We start from the raw sequence: 6,012 nt of genomic DNA on the forward strand, positions 1-6,012 counted from the left end.
CACTGGGATGAACTGGGATGAACTGGAGGGGCACTGGGAGGTCACTGGGATGTACTGGGATGAACTGGGATGAACTGGAGGGGCACTGGGAGGTCACCGGGATGAGCTGGGATGTACTGGGAGGTCACTGGGATGAACTGGGATGAACTGGGGGGATACTGGGATGAACTGGGATGTACTGGGAGGTCACTGGGATGAACTGGAGGGGCACTGGGAGGTCACTGGGATGTACTGGGATGCACTGGGAGGTCACTGGGACACACTGGGATGAACTGGGAGGTCACCGGGATGAACTGGGATGAACTGGAGAGAGCACTGGGAGGTCACTGGGACACACTGGGATGAACTGGGATGAACTGGAGGGGCACTGGGAGGTCACTGGGATGTACTGGGATGAACTGGGATGAACTGGAGGGGCACTGGGAGGTCACCGGGATGAGCTGGGATGTACTGGGAGGTCACTGGGATGAACTGGGATGAACTGGGGGGACACTGGGATGAACTGGGATGAACTGGGGGGCACTGGGATGAACTGGGGACCCCCCCAGGCACTCCCGGTTTGAACTGGGGGGCACTGGGATGAACTGGGATGAATTGGGATGAACTGGGGACCCCCCTAGGAACTCCCAGTTTGAACTGGGGGACGCTGGGATGAACTGGGGGGACACTGGGGACCCCCCCAGGCACTCCCAGTTTGCACTGGGAGGCACTGGGATGAACTGGGAACCACTGAGAGGTTACTGGGATGAACCGGGAGAGAATTAGCGGGAACTGGAATGAACTGGGAGGGACTGGGAGGGCACTGGGAGGGACTGGGAGGTGAACTGGGGGGCACTGGGATGAACTGGGGAACCCCCCAGGCATTCCCAGTTTGAACTGGGGGGCACTGGGATGAACTGGGATGAATTGGGATGAACTGGGGAACCCCCCAGGCATTCCCAGTTTGAACTGGGGGGCACTGGGATAAACTGGGATGAACTGGGGACTGCTCCAGACACTCCCAGTTTGAACTGGGGGAGACTGGGATGAACTGGGGGACAGGAGCCCCCCAAAAACCCCAAAATCCCCCCAAACTGGGCGGGTTTTGGGAGGATTTTGGAGGTTTCAGGGGTTTTTGGGGGTTCTGACCCCACAATTTGGGATTTTTGGGGGTTCTGACCCCACAATTTGGGATTTTTGGGGGTTCTGACCCCACAATTTGGGATTTTTGGGGGTTCTGACCCCACAATTTGGGATTTTTGGGGGTTCTGACCCCACAATTTGGGATTTTTGGGGGTTCTGACCCCACAATTTGGGATTTTTGGGGGTTCTGACCCCACAATTTGGGATTTTTGGGGGTTCTGACCCCACAATTTGGGATTTTTGGGGGTTCTGACCCCACAATTTGGGATTTTTGGGGGTTCTGACCCCACAATTTGGGATTTTTGGGGGTTCTGACCCCACAATTTGGGATTTTTGGGGGTTCTGACCCCACAATTTGGGATTTTTGGGGGTTCTGACCCCACAATTTGGGATTTTTGGGGGTTCTGACCCCACAATTTGGGATTTTTGGGGGTTCTGACCCCACAATTTGGGATTTTTGGGGGTTCTGACCCCACAATTTGGGATTTTTGGGGGTTCTGACCCCACAATTTGGGATTTTTGGGGGTTCTGACCCCACAATTTGGGATTTTTGGGGGTTCTGACCCCACAATTTGGGATTTTTGGGGGTTCTGACCCCACAATTTGGGATTTTTGGGGGTTCTGACCCCACAATTTGGGATTTTTGGGGGTTCTGACCCCACAATTTGGGATTTTTGGGGGTTCTGACCCCACAATTTGGGATTTTTGGGGGTTCTGACCCCACAATTTGGGATTTTTGGGGGTTCTGACCCCACAATTTGGGATTTTTGGGGGTTCTGACCCCACAATTTGGGATTTTTGGGGGTTCTGACCCCACAATTTGGGATTTTTGGGGGTTCTGACCCCACAATTTGGGATTTTTGGGGGTTCTGACCCCACAATTTGGGATTTTTGGGGGTTCTGACCCCACAATTTGGGATTTTTGGGGGTTCTGACCCCACAATTTGGGATTTTTGGGGGTTCTGACCCCACAATTTGGGATTTTTGGGGGTTCTGACCCCACAATTTGGGATTTTTGGGGGTTCTGACCCCACAATTTGGGATTTTTGGGGGTTCTGACCCCACAATTTGGGATTTTTGGGGGTTCTGACCCCACAATTTGGGATTTTTGGGGGTTCTGACCCCACAATTTGGGATTTTTGGGGGTTCTGACCCCACAATTTGGGATTTTTGGGGGTTCTGACCCCACAATTTGGGATTTTTGGGGGTTCTGACCCCACAATTTGGGATTTTTGGGGGTTCTGACCCCACAATTTGGGATTTTTGGGGGTTCTGACCCCACAATTTGGGATTTTTGGGGGTTCTGACCCCACAATTTGGGATTTTTGGGGGTTCTGACCCCACAATTTGGGATTTTTGGGGGTTCTGACCCCACAATTTGGGATTTTTGGGGGTTCTGACCCCACAATTTGGGATTTTTGGGGGTTCTGACCCCACAATTTGGGATTTTTGGGGGTTCTGACCCCACAATTTGGGATTTTTGGGGGTTCTGACCCCACAATTTGGGATTTTTGGGGGTTCTGACCCCACAATTTGGGATTTTTGGGGGTTCTGACCCCACAATTTGGGATTTTTGGGGGTTCTGACCCCACAATTTGGGATTTTTGGGGGTTCTGACCCCACAATTTGGGATTTTTGGGGGTTCTGACCCCACAATTTGGGATTTTTGGGGGTTCTGACCCCACAATTTGGGATTTTTGGGGGTTCTGACCCCACAATTTGGGATTTTTGGGGGTTCTGACCCCACAATTTGGGATTTTTGGGGGTTCTGACCCCACAATTTGGGATTTTTGGGGGTTCTGACCCCACAATTTGGGATTTTTGGGGGTTCTGACCCCACAATTTGGGATTTTTGGGGGTTCTGACCCCACAATTTGGGATTTTTGGGGGTTCTGACCCCACAATTTGGGATTTTTGGGGGTTCTGACCCCACAATTTGGGATTTTTGGGGGTTCTGACCCCACAATTTGGGATTTTTGGGGGTTCTGACCCCACAATTTGGGATTTTTGGGGGTTCTGACCCCACAATTTGGGATTTTTGGGGGTTCTGACCCCACAATTTGGGATTTTTGGGGGTTCTGACCCCACAATTTGGGATTTTTGGGGGTTCTGACCCCACAATTTGGGATTTTTGGGGGTTCTGACCCCACAATTTGGGATTTTTGGGGGTTCTGACCCCACAATTTGGGATTTTTGGGGGTTCTGACCCCACAATTTGGGATTTTTGGGGGTTCTGACCCCACAATTTGGGATTTTTGGGGGTTCTGACCCCACAATTTGGGATTTTTGGGGGTTCTGACCCCACAATTTGGGATTTTTGGGGGTTCTGACCCCACAATTTGGGATTTTTGGGGGTTCTGACCCCACAATTTGGGATTTTTGGGGGTTCTGACCCCACAATTTGGGATTTTTGGGGGTTCTGACCCCACAATTTGGGATTTTTGGGGGTTCTGACCCCACAATTTGGGATTTTTGGGGGTTCTGACCCCACAATTTGGGATTTTTGGGGGTTCTGACCCCACAATTTGGGATTTTTGGGGGTTCTGACCCCACAATTTGGGATTTTTGGGGGTTCTGACCCCACAATTTGGGATTTTTGGGGGTTCTGACCCCACAATTTGGGATTTTTGGGGGTTCTGACCCCACAATTTGGGATTTTTGGGGGTTCTGACCCCACAATTTGGGATTTTTGGGGGTTCTGACCCCACAATTTGGGATTTTTGGGGGTTCTGACCCCACAATTTGGGATTTTTGGGGGTTCTGACCCCACAATTTGGGATTTTTGGGGGTTCTGACCCCACAATTTGGGATTTTTGGGGGTTCTGACCCCACAATTTGGGATTTTTGGGGGTTCTGACCCCACAATTTGGGATTTTTGGGGGTTCTGACCCCACAATTTGGGATTTTTGGGGGTTCTGACCCCACAATTTGGGATTTTTGGGGGTTCTGACCCCACAATTTGGGATTTTTGGGGGTTCTGACCCCACAATTTGGGATTTTTGGGGGTTCTGACCCCACAATTTGGGATTTTTGGGGGTTCTGACCCCACAATTTGGGATTTTTGGGGGTTCTGACCCCACAATTTGGGATTTTTGGGGGTTCTGACCCCACAATTTGGGATTTTTGGGGGTTCTGACCCCACAATTTGGGATTTTTGGGGGTTCTGACCCCACAATTTGGGATTTTTGGGGGTTCTGACCCCACAATTTGGGATTTTTGGGGGTTCTGACCCCACAATTTGGGATTTTTGGGGGTTCTGACCCCACAATTTGGGATTTTTGGGGGTTCTGACCCCACAATTTGGGATTTTTGGGGGTTCTGACCCCACAATTTGGGATTTTTGGGGGTTCTGACCCCACAATTTGGGATTTTTGGGGGTTCTGACCCCACAATTTGGGATTTTTGGGGGTTCTGACCCGCTTTTTTGGGGCTTTTGGGGGATTTTTGAGGATTTTTTTGGTGGGATTTTGGGGATTTGGGGGGATTTTTTGGGGGATTTTTGGGATTTTTCCTTTGGAGGCTTTTCTGGGATTTTTGGGGAATTTCGGGCACCTTTTTTTGGGATGCATTCCGGGCTTCCCAGCTGTCAATCATCGCCGCGGGGAAATTAGCGTTAATTAGCTCCTAATTAACCACCCTCGGCCCTCATTAATCACCGGGAAGCGGCCGCTGGAATAAAAACCGGGATCGCGGGAGCCCCAAAACCCGCGGGATTCAGCCCGAAAATCCCGGAGTTTGGGGGGGGTTTTCCCTTGGGAAAAAATTTGGGATTTGGGGGCAGAAATTTGGGGTTTGGGGGGGACGAAAAAATTTGGGATTTGGGGGCAGAAATTTGGGATTTGGGGGGGAAAAAAATTGGGATTTGGGGGAAAAGATTTGGGATTTGGGGACAGAAATTGGGATTTGGGGGCAGAAAATTGGGATTTGGGGACAGAAATTGGGATTTGGGGACAGAAATTGGGACTTAGGGGTAGAAATTTGGGATTTGAGGACAGAAATTTGGGATTTGGGGACAGAAATTTTGGATTTGGGGGCAGAAATTTGGGATTTGGGGACAGAAATTGGGATTTAGGGGCAGAAATTTGGGATTTGGGGGCAGAAATTGGGATTTAGGGGCAGAAATTGGGGTCCCCGCCCCCCAAAAAAGCGGGACCAGGGCAGGGATCCGACCGTTCCCCTTCCCCGGGGTTTGGGGTCTCTGGGCTGGGGGAATCCCGGGATTTCGGGGCCCTGATCCGGCTTTTCCCGGGAGGCCCCGATCCCGTCCCGGTGCCGAAGCCCGAGGGCCTTCCCGAGATTCCCGAGGCTGTGCCTGCATCCCGAATCCCGAATCCCGAATCCCTGAGTCCCAAATCCATCCCAAATCCCAAATCCCATCCATCCCTGCATCCCAAATCCTGAATCCCAAATCCCCACATCCCAAATCCCTGAGTCCCAAATCCATCCCTGAATCCCAGATCCCATCCCTCCCTGAATCCCAAATCCCGAATCCCCGAGTCCCAAATCCATCCCAAATCCCAAATCCATCCCTCCGCACATCCCCAAATCCCCACATCCCAAATCCATTCCTGAATCCCAAATCCCAAACCCATCCCTAAATCCCTGAATCCCAAATCCCCGAATCCCAAATCCCCGTGTTCCCGCATCCCATCCATCCCCAAATCCCAAATCCATCCCAAATTTCCAAATCCCAAATCCATCCCTAAATCCCTGAATCCCAAATCCGTCCCCCATTCCCACATCCCTTCCCAAATTCCTTTCCCCCCCAAAAAAATTCCCCCAAAACCCCCAAAAAATTCCAAAAAAAACCCCCCAAAAAATCCCCCCAAAATTTCCCCAAGATCCCCCCAAAAATCCCCCCAAAATTCCCCAAAATCCCCCCAAAATTCC

This window comes from Corvus brachyrhynchos, unplaced genomic scaffold (assembly GCF_000691975.1).
Source record: "Corvus brachyrhynchos isolate BGI_N302 unplaced genomic scaffold, ASM69197v1 scaffold456, whole genome shotgun sequence".
Classification (NCBI taxonomy): Eukaryota; Metazoa; Chordata; class Aves; order Passeriformes; family Corvidae; genus Corvus; species Corvus brachyrhynchos.